Source organism: Meriones unguiculatus (assembly GCF_030254825.1).
Source record: "Meriones unguiculatus strain TT.TT164.6M chromosome 13 unlocalized genomic scaffold, Bangor_MerUng_6.1 Chr13_unordered_Scaffold_67, whole genome shotgun sequence".
NCBI lineage: Eukaryota > Metazoa > Chordata > Mammalia > Rodentia > Muridae > Meriones > Meriones unguiculatus.
In genome coordinates this window covers 215128-237884 of record NW_026843672.1, presented here as the reverse complement: position 1 = coordinate 237884, position 22757 = coordinate 215128, and the positions used below count along the sequence as shown (strand labels likewise).

At 37.5% G+C, this 22757-nt stretch overlaps 1 pseudogene; it reads right to left on the bottom strand.

The window, feature by feature from the left end:
- Positions 1-1044: 1044 nt before the first annotated feature.
- Positions 1045-22757, bottom strand: part of LOC110544935 (zinc finger protein 431-like) — a 47298-nt pseudogene continuing 25585 nt past the window's right edge.

Here is a 22757-nt window from a genome sequence, read left to right as displayed (position 1 = left end):
AATAGCAATAATTTAGTCTGTCAAATCCTTTCATATGTTCTCTTGTGTTATTTTTCTTAGCTTTGTGAATTTCATCCTTTAAAATGTTTGCACTCTGTTAGCATGTAAGTACCTGTGTATGTGGCAGTGAGAGGACAGTGTATTGCAGACTATCATCTACATCTCCAATGTGGGTCCTAGAGATGAAACTCAGGCAATTATTTGGTTCAGGTGACCTCAATGGTCCTGACTTAGATTTACAAAGAATTTCTGTATACGCTGGTGTGAGAGTGTGCATATGCCATAGCTTAAATGTAGAAATAAGTGAAAATTTTGGAATAATATGAATCTCCCAGAGATTAATGTCATGTTATCAGGCTTAGCAGCAACCAACTTTACCCACTGAGACAATTCTTTGACACTCACTTGTAGTTCTCATATATGTTATGAACAAGTGTTTACTCCTAGGAATAAATCAATACATTCCAAAAAATAGAGCTCCAGATTATTTTCATTTACAAATAAAATTAATTCAAATCACCCTGATTTCCTCAATTATTACATGAAAATGTTTACAATGTGAAAAGACATTTTATTTATGTAATATCTCAACTAATCTTATTTGAGCATCATGAAAACAGTTCTGTAGGGAACATTTGTGGTGTCCAAACATGGCAACTTGACCTCAGTCATCATATAAAGATAGACAAAGGAGACTGCACAAAGTTGTCTCCCAATTTCTACATATCTGTCATGACATAAAAACCCATAATTATGTTCCGCACACACATCAGAAGTGGTTTTGAAATTAATATTCTTGCTGTTACATTATCTAGAATCTTCATATATTTCCTATAGAATGCAGTACTTTAGATGAAATCATAAATGGATAATTAAGAGGAACATGCAGAATCATGGAACATCAAATTATATATTCATATCACAGCAAGCTATGTAGTGAGATATACAATTGATTGCTGATTATATCACTTCATTACATCTCTATGGTAGATGAAAATGCAAAACTTTCATTTACCATATTAAATACATTCATAGGGTGTCTCTTCAATATGATTCATTCACAATAATAAAACCTATAGAAATGTACAAAGGTTTCATCATACTAAATATATTCATAAGGTTTTCTCTCAAGTATGATTTATTTATGGTTTGAGGGTCAATGCATCATGCAAAGGCTTTAATACACTGTTTATAGTCTTAGAGTTTCTCTCCAATATGAAAACTTTCATGCCTTCAGAGATCACAGCAACGTGCAAAGGCTTTATCACATGGATTACATTATAGGCTTTCTCTCCAGTGTGTTCTTTTATGCTTTTGGAGACTATTGGGATGTGAAAAGGCTTTATCACATTGATTACATTTGTAGGGTTTTTCTCCAGTATGAATTATTTCATGCCTTTGGAGGTTACTGCAATGTGAAAATGCTTTGCCACATTGATTACATTCATAGGGTTTCTCTGCACTATGAATTCTTTTATGCTTCTGGAGATCACAACATCGTGCAAAGGCTTTCCACATTGATTACATATGTAGGCTTTCTCTCCAGTATGAATTCTTTCATGCCTTCGAAGGTCACTGGAATGTGCAATGACTTTACCACATTGACTACATTCATAGGATTTCTTAGCAGCATGAATTCTTTCATGCCTCTTGAGATCACAGCAATGTGCAAAGGCTTTATCACATTGATTACATTCATAGGGCTGCTTTCCAGTATGTGTTCTTTTATGACTTTGGAGACTACTGGGATGTGAAAAGGCTTTGCCACATTGGTTACATTCATAGGGCTTCTCTCCAGTATGAATTCTTTCATGTCTCTGGAGATCACAGCAATGAGAAAATGCTTTATCACACTGATTACATCCATAGGGTTCCTCTCCAGTATGTGTTCTTTTATGCTTTTGGAGACTACTGAGTTGTGAAAAGGCTTTACCACATTGATGACATTCATAGGGTTTCTCTCCACTATGAATTCTTTTATGGCTCTGGCAGTTACTGAGATCTGCAAAGGCTTTACCACATTGATTACATTCAAAGGGTTTCTCTCCAGTATGTGTCCTTTTATGATTTTGGAGACTACTATGTCTTGAAAAGGCTTTTTCACATTGATTACATTTGTAGAGTTTCTTTCCATTCTGAATTCTTTCCTGTCTTTGAAGAGATCTATGACATGCAAAGGCTTTACCACACTGATTACATTCGTAGGGCTTCTCTCCAGTATGAATTCTTTCATGCCTCTGGAGATCACAGCAACGTTTAAACGCTTTACCACACTGATTACATTCATAGGGGATCTCACTAGTATGTGGTTTTTCATGGCTGCAAAGATAATTGGTATATGTGTAAGCTTTTTCACATTCATTACAGTGATTCATTACAGTGAATTAAGTTTACAATTTGATCTAAATGTAAAAAGGACTTACATCTTACTGTTTTATCACTTTGTTTACATTTATAATTTCCCCCTTGATTGTGGAAATTTTTCATTTTGAAGATACCTTTGAGGTAAGAAACATATTACATGGATTGCTTATAGCATCCTTTTTCTTTCTTTCCTCTTTTAAAGAGCATATTTTTATTAATTACAGTTTATTCACCTTGTATCCCAACTGTAGCTCCCTCCACCTGCCCCTAATACTCTCATCCCCCCTCCCTCTTCTCCACCCATGCTCTTCCACCAGTCCACTGGTAGGGGGGTACTTTTTCTATAAGTGTTTTTTCACATATTTGAAAAGAACTAGAACTCATCTATACAATAGTGACTGCATTCATAAATTTTCCTATAGTGGGAGTCACACTACATTTGGAAACTGAACTAGGATAAACACAACAATTTCCACAGGGCTAGTAATCTCTAATGTGATTTCTGTGGCTATATTCCCAATTAGTTTCAAAAACTAATTAAGTATAGTAGTTTAATTTATTAATTGTCCCCTGCTTTCATTAGAGTTTCTGTCATTAATAATGAATTAATACATGAATAATTATAAATTTAGTGTTGTCACTTTCATGGTTTCTGTTGTACATATGTATAGAATAGTTTAGAATGCAATCACCTATGATGGTGTGCATGTTAACTTCACTCAGGAAAAGTGGGCTTCGTTGGATCCATCCCAAAAGAATCTCTTCAAAGAAGTGATGCTGGAGACCTAAAGGAATCTCACTGCTATTGGGTAGATGGGGAATTTTCTTTAACTGTTTAAATAATAATCTGATTATTATTTATGATTATTATTTAATTATTATTAGTGATTATTAATAAATTAAATGTAAACTTGCATCACATTCATGAAGTCTATTCCAACTAAGGAATACTACATATTTTCTCCTTGTTCTGAGAGGTAAGTATGATTTTTCTTTTCATATCCTTATGGTCAAATGACTTGAGTAACAAATGGAAGATCCTCATATTCACAGTTTGTATTTTGTCTTCAAAGACATGTGCTATGGGAATCATTTTTCCTCCACAACAATTTTCTTGACTTTCATCCTTTCCATCTAACTAAACTTAGCAAGTTTACTTCACGTATTTGAGTCACATCAGCTTTTCTATGGAATATTTGCTCTTGAGTAGGTTTTGTACATAAAATTATCACCTATTTAATGAGCTTGCTTTTTCCAATATCTGAATTGTATAAGACTTAAGAGATTAGAATTTCTACGGAGCATCTGTAATGTGGATATGAGTAATGATTTTTATAGAGGAATTTGATTTAGAGACTTGTTGCTCTGGCAAAAGATCACATCCGAAGACCCTCTATGTCTATGTGATCTGGCTGGAATATAACAATACAATAATCCAGTAGACAGAGGCAAGAAGATCTGCCTTCAGTGCCAGCCTGGTATAGAGCAATGTCCAGTAAAGAAAAGCTTAGTTTCAGGCATGGTGATACATGTGTTTAATCTCAAACAATGGGTGTAAAAATAGTTGGGAGAAGGAAGCACACATGTTTGAAAGCAATATCTAAGTGAGTGGCAGAAAAGGGGACAAATTCAGAAAAATATTTGACAGAATAGGATACATTCATCTCTCATGAAATAGAGAGGAAATGAAGCTCCTTAAGGGACACAGCATGGAGAGAGGAGGCAGTTTTTCTGGGACAGTAAAAGAAAGACAGGTTGGAGAGAACTAAGGTGAAGATCCAATGATCAGGAAAATAAGAGCCTGAAGATTACAAAAGACTGCTGGAGTTAGTTTGAGGCCAAACAAAGCAATTCAGAGGATGGGAGAAAAGCCAGATTTAATAAGTTAGCTAGGAAAGAGTTTGAGCCAGAACAGCTGAACTGAATCAGCCATCTATGTGCTCAGAAAGAAAGGGTGTGCATATTAAGCAGTAATTCACAGAGGCTGAAAATCTTCTATGCTTAAGATAGATTGTATGGAACCTAGAAGCTGCCCTGCCCAGGTCTAGGGCAGCAGACAGGGGCAGTAGTCTTCAGATACAGCAATGACTACATGTGAATTAAAGTCCTTTTCACAGCAATATCTATTAAGCAAGTGTTTCATCGTCTTCTTTCTTAGAGAAATGCCTTGAAAACATAAATCAGACACCTGACTGTGAGGAAAATGGGTTTGGGAGAATTTAATATTCCTTAATATACTTAAACTAGTGCTTTTTCTCTATTGTTTTTATTTAAAACTTCTAGGACACATTAAAAAAATTTTTCACAGGAATATTTATACCAGTTTCCACAAGAAAATTACCTTCCATGTCTTCTAAAATGTTGACAATGTTCTTCAGTATGGTCTTCCCAATTGTAGCCTAAAATATATACCAGAAAGTGTATGACATATTATTCAAAATTAGGCAAAATTTAAGTTACTATTTTCAGTGAATCTTAGAAACATGTGTGATTTATTCTTCCTCATTCCAATTGAAATTTCATAAGAGCATCAATAAGAAAAAACAAAAACAATAACAACAGATGTCCTCTTTTTCTTAATAGTGAAAGAAAATTCACTGTCTTACCTAGAGCTGTAAGGTGTTTGTAGGTCTCCAGCGTGACATCTTTGTAGAGACTCTTCTGGGAAGGATCTAGCAAAGCCCACTCTTCTGGAGTGAAATTAACATCCACTTCTTCATAGGTTATTGATTTCTAAAATATCCCATACGTGAGTATCACAGAAAGCATGGCAATGCATGCTGTATATGTATACTTAATAGACAATGTATTCCTATAATTCCAGTGCTTCTCTTACTTATCTCCTCACATAGACGTTGATGTAATGAATTGATGTAATTACCAAGTCATTTTAGAAGGAAACTAAATGATGAGGTTCACCTTGTCATCTCTGGACCCTTTGACTAAAATATAGCTTTTCAAAGGAAATGCCAATTAAAAGACATAAAGAGAGACAAGCAAATAGATGAACAGTACAGATGGCACATCACAGAAATGCTATGCTCAATTACTAACTACAAAAAATATGGGCAAGCAGGATGTATTGGCTCATGCCTTTAATGCTAGCACTCAGGCGGAGGTCTGTGTATCTCATTAAGATAGATGCCGGCCTTCCTTTCAAACAAGTTTCATCACTTCCAGAGGTACATTTAAGATCTGAATCCACTGCAAAGATCATTCAAATAAGAAAGATACAAAGAACTCAACGGTTTATATATTCACTACAGTTTTATATCTAACTTCCAGAAACCTGAAGTGTCCCAGGTTAAACTGTAACAGTAATAAAAACTTATTAAAAGGGAATGCGTGTTCAAACAGGTACAAATGGACAGATGAAATAAGCAACATAAGGCAGTTGAAGTGGCTCAGCAATGAAAAGCTCTTGTTGGTCCTGCAAATAATTGGGCTCAATTGCCAGTGTTTAAATGGAAGCTCACATCTATCCATTACTCCAAATTCAGGAGTTCTGAGACGATCTGCTGACTATTGGGAGGACCTGGTACAAAAGAGGTGCATATTCATACATACAGGCAAAATACTACCCATATTCGCCCGTTAAAACAAAACAAAACAAACACAAGAGGCAAGAAGAATGTCACACACCTACAATCCAATGACTCAGAAATACAAGCAGTGTTAATGTGATGAATACATGACAACCTGAGAAACAAAATATACACTCCGACAAATATCAAAATTCAAGTGTGGATGTGAAGACCAGCAAAATAGAATATGCTTGACATGTACTAGACCCTATGTACCAGGCCCATCAGCCTATATATCGAAACAAAATGTGCATATTGGACTACATTTGATCCCAGTCCTCTGCAGCCAGAGGGAGGTAGACCTCTATGTGTGAAGCCTGGCTGAATTTCATACCTACATTCAGGAGAGCCAACGCTACACAAAGAAACTTGGTCTTCAAAAACAACAAAATTAAACATGTAAAAACCTCAGGATACCAAAATAGCCTAGCACTGAATAGCAATTGCTTTGAGTCTTTCCTATATGATTTTGGGATAGAGTTGATAAAAGTGAAAGCATGAGAACATAACAAAGAGTCAGAACGATCAATTTCAATCACAACACAGTAGACACAAACACCAGGAACTGGGTTGAGATCATAGACACTCAAATCCAATCCCCAATCTAGACAGGTTCCTCCTCCAAAAGCTTTCCTAAGTTCCCCCAAAGAAACACACAAAGAAGAAACAAATGTTCAGTGATATTCTCCTACTTGTTTCTGTAGAGCTTTCCCCACTCTCTGTTACAGAAGACCCAATTCTCATGGTTGCCCCTAGCACTACAAAGAACACCACTGGCAGCTTCCCCTTTCTTGTGTCCTGTAGATTACACACTCCCAATCTCTGTTCTGCTTCTGTAATCTCACCCCCAACTCCTCTGCTCAACCATAGGCCATACTTGCATGGAGACCAAGGTGGAATACCAGAAATCTTCCTCACTATCTTTGTTACCACAAACCCAATTCCAGGATCTTCCCTACTGTTCCAACTGAACACATGTTGCACCTCTCCCTCCATACCATCCCAGCAAACATAACACTGTGAATACATGCCAAGCAGGTCATTAAAATATCAACACCCAGCCAACACACTTTCTGGAACTTCAGAGTGCTAGCAGAACCTCAAGCACAAAACTCCCACCCAAAAAACCAGCACTTAGACCTATAATCACCCCAAATCCAGATCTCTAGACAGCAGCATAGGAATAGATTCAAGAACAGTCAGGCAATATGTCACCACCTGAGCTCAGCTATGTTACCACAGCAGGACCTAAATCTATCTGAGAATTACAAAACATTCTACAGAAACACAAAAGAATATACCTTCTCGTCATTTCATTACACATCCTCTAAAATTGACTACATATTCACACACAATGTAAATCTTAATGGAAAATTAAAATAACATCTTGTATCCTGTCAGACCACCATGTTTTAAAGCAGGATAAAAATAGCATCAGAAAGAATCATAAAAACATTACAAACTCATGGTAAGTGAATAATCTTCTACTGAATGAAAAATGGGTTAAAACAAATGAAAAAATAAAGACTATAGAATCCAATAAAAATAAATACATACTGTATGCAAACTCATGGAATACAATGAGGAATGAAAGTGGTGCTAAGAGAAAACTTCATAGCACAAAGGGCCTACATAAAGATATTGGAGAGATCTCATACTATCAACTTAAAAACACACCTGAAAAGTCTAGAACAAAAATATGTAAGCACACAAAAAAGGAGTAGACATCAAGAAACTATCAAATTGAGGGCAGAAATCAATAAAATAGAAAGAGAAGATAAAGAACCAATGAAACAAAAAGTTGGTTCTTTGAGAAAAATCAACAAGACAGACAAACCCTTATCCAAATTAAATAAGTACTTATCTAATCTAAGTAAAAGACAGAGAGAAAATAACCAAAGTAATAGAATCAGAAATTGTGTTACAAATGTATGTTCCTTTAAAATCCTACTCATGTTATGTGAATGTGTTTTTCTTTTAACCCCAGGTGTGGAGCACAAGGCTGCTTCAGTTTGTCCACAGCTGTTAATTCTGATTGTCTCGTGCTCTAGCAGACATGTGTTTTTGCCAACTGCACATAGTTTAATTCTGAGTCTTCTGGAGAGGGTACACATGCGAGAGCCATAAGAGGGCCTGGGGTATTTGAAGAAGAAAGAATGCTGCTCTTCATGATGCTTTTCACCCACACTGCTACTGTGTTTGTCATTGCTGGTTTGTTGGACTGCTGAATATCCTCATGATTAAGAGGTATTGCCCCAAAGAACTTGACCACAATAATCCATAGGAAGCAGCTTTATTAAAGAGACCAATATCTCTTTTCCCTCTAGCCTTCTTTCTCTTTTATCTAGTGTTGGGGTGTTTGAAGGAATAATGGTTGTAAGGGAAGTAGAGGCATAATAACCCAAATAAAATATATTATAAAAAATCGTGCCAAGCTGTTTGCTGTTTGAGTAGACTTCTGGAATCCAGATGACTGAGACTGGTATTATCCTAAAGAAGCCAACAACCCTAACCAGCATTAAATAGCTGGAGAGGTCTGAGTTCCTTGTCTGTACAAACCGGTTTTTCTCTCCTAACTAGGGGTGGTGGGTGGAAGGGGGATAGAGGTATTTAAGAATCCTAAATTTATTAGGTTTTTCAAAAAGCAAAGCCTATAATTTTGCTCTCAGCAATGTGAAATATATATCCTCGAGGAAACATATTTAGGTCACCTTTTGCCTTATCTTTCACTTGCTTGGACTGTGGCATTACAGAGGTTCATGCTCATTTCTTTACAAAACAATACTTTTGCTTCACAAAAAAAGGAGAGAGAAGAAAATAAACAAAAACTAAAATGGTACTCATGCCCTTTACCATTCAAAGAAATCCTTTCCAATGCCTCACCCTTCAGGGCACTGTGCTTGTGCCCTTCCTTCAAAATACATATTCCTGCTTGGCTCTATCTGAAAAACCAGCACCCACTCATGTTTCCCTGGACATCTCTTGTCATAAGGAAGAGTACTCAGACTCCAGAGATGAACTTCTGGAATTATCTACATACCTGACTTCAAGATATATTACATACCCAAACTTATGAGACACAATAATAGCAGTGCTAAGAGGAAAGTCCACAGCACTAAGTGCCTTCAAGAAGAAATTTGAAACATCTCATAAAAGCAACTTAACAGTTCACCTGAAATCCTGTAAAAGTAAAAATAGACACTTCCAAGAGGAATAGAAGGCTAGAAATAATCAAAATCAGGGATAAAATTAATGAATTAGAAACAAAACAATTAAATGAAGAGCTGTGTTTTCTTTTTTGAGAAAATCAACAAGATAGACAAACCCTTCGCCAGGCTAAGTAAAAGAGAGAGTCACTACCCAAATCAACAAAATAGGAAATGAAAAGGGGGACATAACTGACTTTGAGGAAATCCAAACAATCAGTAGGTCTTACTTCAAAACCTATATGCCACAAAATTTGAAAATATAAATAAAATGTACAATTTTCTTTATCAATTCCACTTACCAAAGCTGAATCAAGACCAGGTAAATAAAGTAAGTAGTCCTATATCACCTAAGCTATCATCAAAAGTCTCTCACCCCAAAAATTCCCAGGAACAAATGGTTTCAGTACAGAATTCTACCAGATCTTCAAAGAAGAGCTAACTCTAATTCTCTTCAAACTATTCCACACAGTAGAAACAGAGGGAACATTAACAAACTCATTCTATGAAGCCACAGTCACCATGATAACTAAAACACACAAAGACCCAACAAAGAAAGAGAATTTCTGGCCACTATTCCTTAGGAACATTCATGCAAAAATACTGAACAAAATGCTTGCATACCAAATCCAAGAGCACATCAAAGATATCATCCATTATGACCAAGTAGGTTTAATCCCAGGAATGCAGAGGTGGTTCAAGATACAGGACTCTATCAATGTAATCCACCATATAAACAAAGTGAAAGAAAAAAAAAACAACACATGATACTCTCCTTAGATCCTGAAAAAGTGTTTGAGGAAATTCAACATACATTTATGTTTAAGGTTCTGGAGTGATCAGGGATACAATGCACATATCTAAACATATAAAGTCAATGTACAGCAAGGCTATAGGCAACATTACACTAAACACAGAGAAACCTAAACCAACCTCACTGAAATCAGGGACAAGAAAAGGCTGCCCACTCTATTCATATCTCATCAACATACTTTTTGAAGTCCATGCTAGAGCAATATGACAATTAAAGGAGATCAAGGGGATTTGGTTTGGAAAGGAAGAAGTCAAAGTATCACTATTTGCAGATGTTATGATAGTATAGATGAGTGACCACAAAAATTCTACAAGGGAAATCCTACAACTAATAAACACATTCAGCAAAGTGGCTGTATACAAAATAACTCAAAAAAAATCAGTAGCCGTCTGTACACAAAAGACAAATGGGCTGAGAAAGAAATTAGGGAAACAACACCCTTCACAACAGCCACAAAGGATATAAAGTACCTTTGGTGTAACTCTAACTAAGCAAGTCAAAGACTTGTATGAAAAAAAAAACACAAAACTTCAAGTCTCTAAAGAAAGAAATAGATGAAGATATCAGAAGATGGAAAGATCTCCCATGTTCATGGCTTGACAGGATTAGCATAGTAAAAATGGCCATTTGACCAAAAGCAATCTACAGATTCAATGCAATTCCCAACACAAACCTTGAAAGAAACATTCTCAATTTCATACTGAATAACAAGAAACCCAGAATCAGTAAAACAATCCCTGATTTCAAGCTGTATTATAGAGCAACAGTAATAAAAACTGCATGGTGGCATAAAAATAGACTGGTAGATCAATGGAATCAAATAGAAGACCCAGAAATAAACCCACACAATTGTGGACACCTGATTTCTGACAGAGGAGCCAAAACCATACAATGAAAAAAAAAAAAAAAAAAGACAGCATCTTCAACAAATGGTGCTGGTCTAACTGTATATCTACATGTAAAAAAATGCAAATAGATCCATACTTATCACCTTGCACAAAATTAAAGTCCAAGTAGATCAAAGACCTCAATATAAAACCAAACACACTAAATTTACCAGAAGAAAAAGTGGGGAAGAGCCTTGAACTCATTGGCACAAGAAACAATTTCCTGAACAGAAAAACAGCACAGCCTCTAAGATCAACAATCAATAAATGGGACTCCATGAAACTGAAAAACTTCTGTAAAGCAAAGGCCAATATCATCAGAACAAAATGACAGCTTATAGACTGGGAAAGTATCTTCATCAACCCTATACCTGATAGACAGCTAATATCCAGTATATATAAAGAACTCAAGAAGTTAAACAGCAACAAGCCAAGTAATCCAATTATAAAATGGGGTACAGAGACAAAGAGAGAATTCTCAATAGAGAATAAAACAAGAAATAAAATAAATATAAGATCAAAAAATCAAGTGACAACACATGCTGGAGAGGATGTGGAGAAAGAGGAACCCTCTTCTATTGCTGGTGGGAATATAAACTTCTACAACCACTTTGGAAATCAATCCAGCTCTTTCTCAGACAATTAGGAATATTGCTACCTCAAGATCCAGCTATTCCAATAATAGCATATATCCAAAATACCCTCAAGTACACAACAAGGACATTTGTTCAACCATGTTTTTAGCAGCTTTATTCGTAATATCCAGAATCTGAAAACAACCCAGATGTCCCTAAGTTGAGGAATGGATACAGAAATTGTGGTACATTTACACAATGAGCTAATACTCAGCAATTAAAAACAAGGAAATCATGAAATTTGTAGGCGAATGGTAGAAACTAAAAAAGATGATCCTGAGTGAGGAATCCTAGAAGCAGAAAGAAACAAATATTATATACTCACTTAAAACTGTATATTAGTCATATAATATAAGATAATCATACTAAAATATGTACACCTAAAGAAGCTAAGCAGGAAGGAGGATCTTTGGTAATATGCTCAATCCTAATTCAGAAAAGCAAATGGGATGGACATTGGAAGAGGGTGAACACAAGGAACAAGATAGGAGCCTACCACAGAGGGCCTCTGAAAAACTCTACCCAGCATGGTATTAAAGCAGACACTGACAATCATAGCCAAACTTTGGGTAGAGGGCAGTGAATCTTATGAAAGAAGGGGGAGATAGAAAGACCTAGAGGGGAGCTCCAGAAGAAGAGCAACAGAACCAAAAAAAAAATCTGGGCACAAGGGTCTTTTCTGAGATTGAAACTCCAACCAAGGTCCACACATGGAGATAACCTAGAACTCCTCCACAGAGGGAGCTCAGTCTCCAAGTGGGCTCACTAGTAAGGGGAACAGGGACTGTCTCTGTCACGAACTCAGTGGCTGACTCTTTGATCATCTCCCCCTGAGGGCAAAGCAGCCTTGCAAGGCCAGAAAGGAAGACAATGCAGACAGTCCAAATGAGAACTGATAGGCTAGGGTCAGATGGAAGGGAAGGAGGAAAGGCCCTATCAGTGTACTGGGGAATAGGCATGGGAGGAGAAGAGGGAGGGAGGGCATATTGGGTGTGAATGAGGAAGGGGTTACCACTGGGATACAAAGTGAATAAATTGCAATAAATACAAAAAGAAAGAAAGACATATTATAGATAAATATTAATAATATCTGCATGGTACTGGCATAGAAATAGGGTTTTGTTCAATGGAATAAAATCAGAGACCCAGAAATAAACCCACATTCCTACACAACTGCTTTTTAACAAAGGAGCCAAAACCATACAATGGAAAATTACAGCATCTTAAACAAATAGTGCTATGTGAAATGGATGTCCACATGTAGAAAAATGCAAATAGATCCATATTTACTATCCTGCATAAACTAAAGTCCAAGTGGGTCAAAGACCTCAACATAAACCCAGACACACTAAATCTCTTAGACAAAAAATTATGGAAGAGCCTTGAACTCATTGGCACAGGAAATAGCTGCCTGAAAAGAACACCAACAGCACAGGCTGTAAGAGCAACAATCAATAAATGGGACCTCATAGAACTTAAATGCTTCTGTAAAGCAAAGGACAGTGTCATCAGAACAAAATGACAGCTTACAGATTGGGAAAGGATCTTCACCAAACGTACACCTGACCGATGGATAACATCCAGAGTATATAAAGAACTCAAGAAGTTAAACACCCCAGAACCACATAATCAATTTTAACAACTGGGTACAGAGCTAAACAGAAAATAGTAAACAAAGGAATACTGAATGGCAGAGAAGCACTTAAAGAAATGTTCAACATCCTTAGTCATCAGGGAAATACAAATCAAAATTGTCCTGAGTTTTTACCTTACACCCATCAGAATGGCTAAGTTCAAAAACTCTAGTGACAACACATGCTAGAGAGGTTGTTGAGAAAGGGGAACTCTACTCCATTGCTGGAGGGATGTCAACTTGTACAACTGTCGGGAGCCGTGACTCAGTGGTCTGCTTTGATATTTAAATCTCGGCGGAGAGATGGCTTTAAGCAGGCCTTTACTAATGGCAGAGGAGAACTTGCAAGTCCATCTCCTTTTGTTTGTGACAAAAGGTGGGATAGCTTGTGAGGGTTACACCTCTTCCTCAGGCTCCTTGTGCAAATTAACCTATTGTTCTGAGATATTTTACTGGCTAAAGTAACTCCTCAAAAAATAAAGTGGTCAGAAGGCTGGAGGCAGAGGATGAGGCAACACTTGAGACTTGTTGCTTGCTGCAGCAGTCTGCCTTTTGCAAAAGCTGTCGAGTCTGGACCTTTAAAAAGTTTCCTGTGTGCTGTGTGTTTATTTTATTAATATTAATCCTCACACCCGACTCAAGAACCGTTCGTCTCTTCCCAGCTGGCCCCGGCATACAACCACTTTGAAAATCATTCTGGTGCTTTCCCAGAAAATTAGCAATAGTGCTACCTCAACATCCAGCTAGACCACTCCTGGGAATATATCTGAAAGATGCTCAACCATACAACAAGGACATTTGCTCACCTATGATCATAGCCGCTTTATTCCAGAACCTGGAAAAAACCTAGTTGTCTGTCATCTGAGGAATGGATACGGAAACTGTTGTACATTTACACAATGGAATACTACTGAGCCATTAAAAACAAGGAAATCATGAAATTTGCAGGCAACTGGATGGCACTAGAAAAGATGATCCTGAGTGAGGTAATCCAGAAGCAGAAAGCCTTACATGGTATATAATCATTTATAAGTGGATATTAGCCATATAATATAGTATAAACATAGTAAAAGTCATAGTCCTAAAAAAGGTAAACAACAAGGAGAACCCTAGGGAAGAGGCTTAATCCTCATTCAGAAGGGCAAACAGGATAGACCTCAGAAGTGGGAGAGGACAGGGAACAGGAGAGTAGCCTTACTTAGCTGTGCATACATTTCTTGCCTTCTATCCAAATATGCTATTACCCCAAGGATCAAATAGTTAGCCTCTTTTTTCACTGTTCTAACCCTTAAACTCCACTATCTTGCAACTATGAAAAATACTGCTTTTCTTTACCAATGAGTCTATTATTTTTTTATTTTAATTTTATTTAATTCATTTATTCACCTTGTATCCCAGCTGTAGCCCCCTCCTCCATCCCTTCCCAATCCCACTCTCCCTCCCTCTTCTCATATGCCCTTCCCCAAGTCCACTGATAGGGGAAATCCTCCTCTCCTTCTGTCTGAAACTAGCTATTGCGTCTCATCAGGACTGTTTGCATTGTCTTCCTCTGTAGCCTGGCAAGGCTGATCGCCCCTCAGGGGCAGGTGATCAAAGAGCCAGCCACCATGTTCATGCCAGAGACAGTCCCTGCTCCCTTACTAGGGAATCTGCTTGGAGACTGAGTTGCCATCAGCTACATCTGAGCAGAGGTTCTAGGTTATCTCCATGTATGGTCCTTTGTTGGTCTACCAGTCTCAGAAAAGACCCCTGTGACCAGATGTTTTTGGTTTTGTTGCTCTTCTTCTGGATCTCCTGTCCCCTCCAGATCTTAATATCTCCCCCTTCCTTCATAAGATTCTCTGAACTCTGTCCACAGTATGGTTATGAGTCTCAGCATCTGCTTTGATACCCTGCTGGGCAGAGACTTTCAGAGGCCCTCTGTGGCTCTCTTTCAGAGGCTCCTGTCCAGTTCCCTGTTTTCTCCTTCTTCCAATGTCGTTCTCCCATTTGCCTTTGTGAGTGAGGACTAATCATCTTACCCAGGGTGAAAAAGTTACTTTTGCAGAAAGGTTCTATGCACAATACTGGATAAGAAATGTAATATTCAGTCTTACCGAAATGTGAACTATGCAAGCTATAATAATGACCAGGCTGAAAGTTATGCCCACTGGTGAAATTGTGGCACAAATGTTATGGAAGTGTCCAACTACTTTTTAAATTGTATTTTATGCCCTTTCCATAAAATGGAACCCATGCCTGATACTGTCATTAAGGCCACGAACCAGAGAGCAGATAAATCATGAGCCCTAGAAGAAAACCTACTAATATTAACCTATTAAATTGATATAGAGATAAAATGATTCCTAATGACACACAGCTGTATCAACTGTATCAACTGTATCAACCCTCATCTGAGCAGCTTCTTCCCACAGTAGATAGTAATTATCAAGGAAATCTATGACTCGTTCAGGAAGAGTATCAGATAATTTGGAATTTTCAGCTCTCACTTTGGATGTCTATGTCACTAACTGAGGAGGCCTCCTCAGAGGCCTGTTCCTGCACAGGTGTTAATTTCAAGTCAAAGGGCCCTTTATAACAACCCCTTGCAGTTTCAACTAGAAGCTGCTTTTTACATTTTCAGTCAGAGAAAAAATGTGTTTAGTTTTAGTTTTCCTCCTTAGCAGTAGTATATATAGCCAGTCCCTAATCCTGGAGAAAAAACCTGGGCTCCCTCCCCTATTTCTTTTCCTTTCAATCATCCTTCCTGGTCACTTGCCTGGCAACCTAAGAGATAAAGAAAACAGGGATTCTGCTTCTGTCCCAGATCCAACACTGCACACAGGAACCCTGCCATAGCAGAAAAAGAGAGATTGATGTGGATTTTAAAAATGTATTACAGTTAAACCATTAGAAACAGAAAATTTAAAAAAAATGGTATTAAAATTTTCATTGAGAAAGATCAGGTTACTAACAAATTTGGCAAGCCCAATAGAATAATACAAAACTGTTTGACATAAACTTTAACCTCAGAAGCAAATCAGAAATATACTCTAACTCCTGAAACATTATAATTTTTAGTCCTGATGTTACAGTCAGCAAAGGAATGTATTAAAACTGCAGAAGGAATAAGCTTTTCTAGTAAAAAAAATATTAAAAGAGCATATATGTACAAAGACAGCACTACAGAGAAAATTAAGAGAAATGCATCAGTTTTAAGAGAATAAATACATGCAAGATTTCACAATATGTTAAAAAACATTGCTCTTACAATGTTTATTTATCAAATAGATCCAAGAAAACAACATAAAATCAAGAAAATGAGAAGAATCAATACACATCTTTCAAAAATAACTATGTTACTGGGTTCAATTTCTCAATAAATACAGTCTATCAGACTGAATAAGAAACAGAATCCATATGGTTGCTGCCTCTAAGAACCTCCCATCAACACTAAATGCAGACACTTATTTGTGGTAATAGGTTCGATAAGATTCTGAGGAAATGGAGCCAGAAAACTACCATGTATTCAGATATTCCATTGCCTGACAAAACATACTGAAAGCCAAAAGTAGTCAATATATTTAAGGGAGGAGCAATTCATACTCAGTAAAGAAAAATCGAGCAAAAGATAATACAATCAGCTGGATGGTGGTTGCAACGCATGCCTTTACATAATCCCAGCACACGTGGAGTCAGAGGGAAGTTGATTGCTGTGAGTTCAAGACAATCCTGGTCTAAAAAGCAAGTCCAGGAGAGGCAGCACTACACAGAGAGATCCTAGCATTTAAAAAAAAGAAATTCCAATATATATATATATATATATATATATATATATATATATATATATATATATCTGCACTCAGTTTCATAAAAGAAAACAGATGTGAAACAACAGACAACAGATTTACTCCAAAAGAGTGATAATCAAAAATCCCTTCTGCCAATAAACTGGTTATCTCTAAATAAACTAATCTGAGGAACTGTGGAATTAAAAGACAGCATAAGTCAAATGCACCTAACAAATACAAGTCAAACTTTAAGTCACTAGAAAAGAAACCAGAAGATGGAAAGACTGCACATGCTTAGGGTTTTATAGGAATAACCTTGTGAAAATGTCCACTCTACCAAAAGCTATTTATATAGTCAATGCAATCCTGACACCAGTTTCGAACATAATGTAAAATGTTCAGAAAAAAAATTTAATTATAAAGCAGTGTTGAAAACTACTAGAAATTTGACCTTCATTTTTCCAATCAGTCTTCCCCATGCACACAAATATTGAGCTCATTACTTGACTCAAATGAGTAATTTTTAAAAGTCTGTGGTGAAACAGCCTTTAAATTAAGAATATAGGAATTTTAACAAGGAGAAAAGCAGGTCATTGTTCTGGGGAGCAACAGACTGGGATCAATATGAACTGATCCAACCTAACTTCTCTCAGAAATATTTTCCCAAAAGGCTGAAGATGCAGCTGTTCTATAATTAATATGCATCCCCAGGGAGAAAGTACTCCAAACACAATTAAATCGTTAAGTTAGGAAAAAAAATCTCTTTAAGAGTAGCATGTATCCAGCTCTAGATCATGCTAAAAGAGAAGACAGCTTAGAACAGATTTTGATTTCCCTACATGTAGTCATCCTTATGTCTCTTTTCAATTCAAGGCCCAGGTATATATTAAACAATTTCAATATGGACTACAGGTTTCAAGTCTAGCCACTGAGGCAGATGGAAGATTTGCACAGCAAAGATACTCCTAGAACTATGTATGTCCTGTGCACCTATAATACAGCTGGTCATTTTTCAGTGCCAGGGCCATAAGTGGAAGGTCTCTGAGGTTTCAAATGAAAGGAAAAGTATAAGCTATAAAAGTTGGAGTGGGAAGGTCTTGTACATGCTGTCTTATCATAACTAAGTTTTTTTTAGAAAACTAGCATCTTGTACATTACTTCCAGGGAAGAAATGGAAGGAAACAGGAGACATCTATGAATTGATCTCTCATACAATGAGATAAAATCATGAGGAGTCTATTAAAAAAATACTGCACAATGGGAACATTATTTACCAAAACCACATTGACCTTGGAACTAAGAAATTCTGCTCCATATTTGGGAAGTGTTAAGTTCTCAGAATCTGAAGCAGACCCTCCTGAAATGCTCTGCCCCACATCTAACCCAGACATATATATGGCTTTAGAAAATGAGGGATACTTTATTATACCTCAGAATCTTGAGGAAATCACCCAAGGCCTAGGCCATAGGTCATACTGGCACTTCCAAGTATATCTGAGGAGTGTGAGAAGCAGTTATGTCATTTTCTATACATGAGGACCTCAGGAAAAGCCCTGTTTGGTCAGGCCAGCCTTCAACACAATAGTGATTACCCTGTTCAAATTGTTGTCAGTAGATATCTTGCCCAAGTGGCAGAACTGCTTTTTCTCAAGAAGTAAACTGCAACGTAAAGGCACACCAGGCTTTAATGTTGGCTGAGATTCTGCAATGCCCTGAGAAGGTTGTTAGATGCCTCTTCTTGAACATGGAGATGGGCCAGCAGTTGCTATGAATCAGGGCTGTCCCCTTGATTATGGTTAAAGACAAATTTGTATACAAACCTCGGGAACAAACACGTATTTCCTAGCATCCTAATCTCTAACAGGCTTGGCTGGCATGCTACTTATCTCAGGGATATTTTAAAACAAACTCTTACCTGATTTGTATTTGTAGTGACTTCCTATCTCCTAAACCTTGGTAAATACTTCACATCAAGAATTCTACTCTTTTACATCACAGCTTTATGATGAAGTGCTACTCAACAAGTATGTTATTTCCGAACTCCACAGAGTTAACTTCAAATGAATTTTATACCTACATGCCAAGGTCAGAACTTGGAGAAGACACTAGAAACTAGGCCTATCTGAGTTTGCATCCTACCAAGGACATTTCTACGTTCAAGTCCCTGCTGCAAATACTTTGCAAACATGCATCTCCATAATATGTAAGGAGACGGCCTCCAGAGTGCAGTCTTCCCCAAGCAACTCTTAAGTTTTGCTCTTTCATTTTACTAGCAAGGTTAAAATAACTTCACATTCCCAAGCTTGCAGCACCATCTCCCACTGGACCCCCGGAAACACTTTCCTAATAATCTGTTAACTGCTTAAATGTACTTTAACCTGAAAAGAGGTGCCTAAATTGTAAAAATATATCACCTACAAAACCCTCATTATAAACAGATGTCTCACTTCTTTGTTCCCTTATCACCTTGAACCACGGACCAAACCTCGAGCGGGATAAATTCAGACCTTGGATTCCAGATCTAATGTTTTGGAAAATAGTTAAAGGCCTTGAGCCCGGGTGTCCTGGATCAGCACATCCTCCGACAAACTCCCTTGCTTAATCCACAATTTTAAATTTTGATTGGATGACCCCCACACTCACCAAGGGCGCCTAGCTTTGTGGATATTACCTTTTAAAAATACAACAAAGCTCACCCCCTCGGGGACCTTTCAGATCCAGAACTGGCCGCCTCCTTGAGCTCTTAAAATAAAGCTTTCCTTTTAACTTTCTGTTCCTGAAGAGAGATTTCTCGGCTTCCACACCAACCCAATACAGTGAAGATGTTCAAATGCCCTCAATGCATTGAAGATTAGGACAAGGGATCATTCCCCTGGCTCCCGGCTGTAGGTTCCACCCAGTCCCAGGAAGGACCCTACATGCAGGTCCTGGTTCAGACCCTGCTCCACCAGGTTGTGGGCAACGAACACACACTCACCATGTTGCGACTTTGGAACTCGCCCGAAATCCCCTCACAGCACACAACAACCACGCTCAGACCACAGCACAAAAACCATTCAACTCTGCTCAGCTACACTGCAAACAAGGAGCATGGCATCAGGAAGAGCCTGCCTCTTCCGCTGACTGGAGGGATGTCCTCAGGGTCCTGATTGGCCAGTGAGTCTTGAGTGACATGAGCACCTCCTTTAGGGTTACAGTTTCCCGGAGCAAAAATGAAAACTGTACAGTGATTCCTGGCGCAGCTTCCCTTTCAGGAGCAGACTTTTTCCAGACCTGCAGATATTTGTATTTTATCATCATTTGTGCCTGTCCTCCCCTAGCCTGCCTTATGTCTTACAGCACTCAGTAGGCAATTTCTCTCTTCCTCCTGTAATCAAGGTGGATATATGCCACACGGTCCATTATTCAACCTGCCGCAGAGTGAACAGTCTGTCCTGCAGGTGGCAGAGTGACAAGAATATTAAGAATTAGAGAGAAGTTTTATAAAATGAAATGAGATTTTTGTTCTGTGATTTCACGCTAGGGTCAGATAAACCGCAGCTACTTTCCCCCGGGAAGGTATGAGACAACTCAGGGGGGAAAAAACAGGAAACACATGACATTTTGGAGTACTAGTATCAGCTAGCACTTCTTCCTCAATGGGAAGGTCTGGAAAAAAACAAATCTGTATTAGTAAAGGCTCTCTATATGAACAGAACTGATAGAAAGAATTTCTCTGTGTATGTAGAAAACTATTTTATAAGAATGGCTCAAAGGCTGTGGAGAGTTGATTCCAGTAGCTCTTCAAAATGTTTGGCTGGATAACTAAGATTCCTGATTATCAGAATATTCCAGAATTCCAAAGAAGTAGATGCTAATGTCAGTGAAAAAAAAAAAAAGTTACTAGCCAGAGCTTAGGCATGCAGAACAAGAGACAGATTGACCATCTTCAATGTCCATTATATATGTAGGCTGCCACCAGATATGTGTGTTAGCCTAAAGAGGGAATTTATCACCTCAAATGGTCCATATTAAAGAAAGGTTTACTTATGTCAAAAGATATAAATAAAATAAATCTCTCACGGTACCCAACTATTTGGGTTTTTACTTACTTGAACTACACTACTGTGCTTTCATGGTAAGTTTGGGGTATTTATTTGTTTGTTTCTTTTCTTTTGTTTTGTTTTGTTTGTTTTGTTTTTGTTTTTCTACAAAGGGTTTCTCTGTGTAGCCTTAGCTGTGCGGGACTTGCTTTTGTAGACCAGGCTAGCCTCGAACTCACAGAGATCCACGTGCCTCTGCCTCCCTGAGTGCTGGAATTTCTTGTGTGAGCCATCTTAGCACTGTGGAATATGATATAACCACATTCTTCTATTCTCCAATCTAAAGCAAGAACCACTTGGCTGAGGCTGCTGAGTTCTGCTGCTTGCTGGGGCTGGAACATGGAATCATTGTTCAATGAATTCTGAACAAGCTTCCTTTTTTCAATGCTTTTCTTCAATGATTAAGGTTGGCTCTGCTGGTACTTGCTCCATAGATTGACACTGAACTCAGAGATGAACATGTTTCTATCTCCTGAATACTAGTGTTGAAGGTGCATAGCACCATGCATGGCCTAAGCAGTACTTTCACAAAATGGAAGCTTGGCTGCATGGGGTCTTACACTGAGGTCACTATTCCCTTATTTCCATTTCTCTAGCTCTTTTTCTAGTCCACAGTTACCAAACTCACATTCCTCCAAGGAAAGCATGATAAGGCCTATTACAGCAATACTCCAGCTCCTGGTAACAACTTTAGTCTTAGTTACAGTTTCCATTGCTGTAAAGAGACACCAGGACATCTCAACAAAAGAAAACATTTAATTTGGGATAGCCTATACTATACTTTCAGAGGTTTATGTCATGGTGGGGGACATGACAAAGGAATGGCAGGCATAGTTCTGGAGAAGGAGCTACAAGCATTCCATCTTTTTTTAATTAATTAATTTTTAAAAATAATTATAATTCATTCATTTTGTATCCCAGCTGTAGCAAGTCATGATCAGCTTATGCTTTCAAACCACAGCAGCAGGATTAATTTGTTGTGTACATAGCAGAATGAATGGACAAAGCAATAAAGGACAAAGAAGAGCAAAATAGTAATGACAGGAAAAGCTGGTTTTGACAAACAGAATTCTTGTTCTTTTTGTGTAGTGGCTGAACATCACATGGGAATTCATGACAAGTTCTGTCTCAGGCATGTCTACATCTGTGAATTGAGAAGCATTGCTCTCAGCCAAGTGAAACAAAGAAAAAAAATTGAGGGGCTGGAGTGATGGCTCAGAGGTTAAGAATACTTGCTGTTCTTACAAAGTTCCTGAGCTCAATTCCCAGCAACCACATGGTGTCTCATAACCATGTATGGTAAGATCTGGTGTACAGGCAGTATGTTGTATAAATAATAAATAAATACTTAAAAAAAGAAAAGAAAACAAACTCAGGTCATTTTCTGGTGTTGGCTTTCACTGGTTTTTATTCAGGAATTACAGCAGTTCCTGCACATTTCATTCCAGAAGAATACTCTTCTTTCTTTCTAAGGAAACCAAGTGTTTGAATAACTATTCAAGTAGAAATAAATATGAAATACAATCCAGTACAGCTATTTTTATTATATAATATGTTAAACATAAAGAAATGTGTGTATAAAAATGTTAAATGTTTTAACACATTATCCAAAGCAAAAGTGAAAATCTTTCCATCTATAGAGAATATTTAATCAGAAAAAACGCAATCAGTCATTTTTCTGAGAAATCATGTTTTTGTTCAACTGTAATTTATTATCATTGTTTACATTCAACCATGTCAGTCTATTTCTTAAACGCATTTGTAGTTTTGCATGCAGTGTGA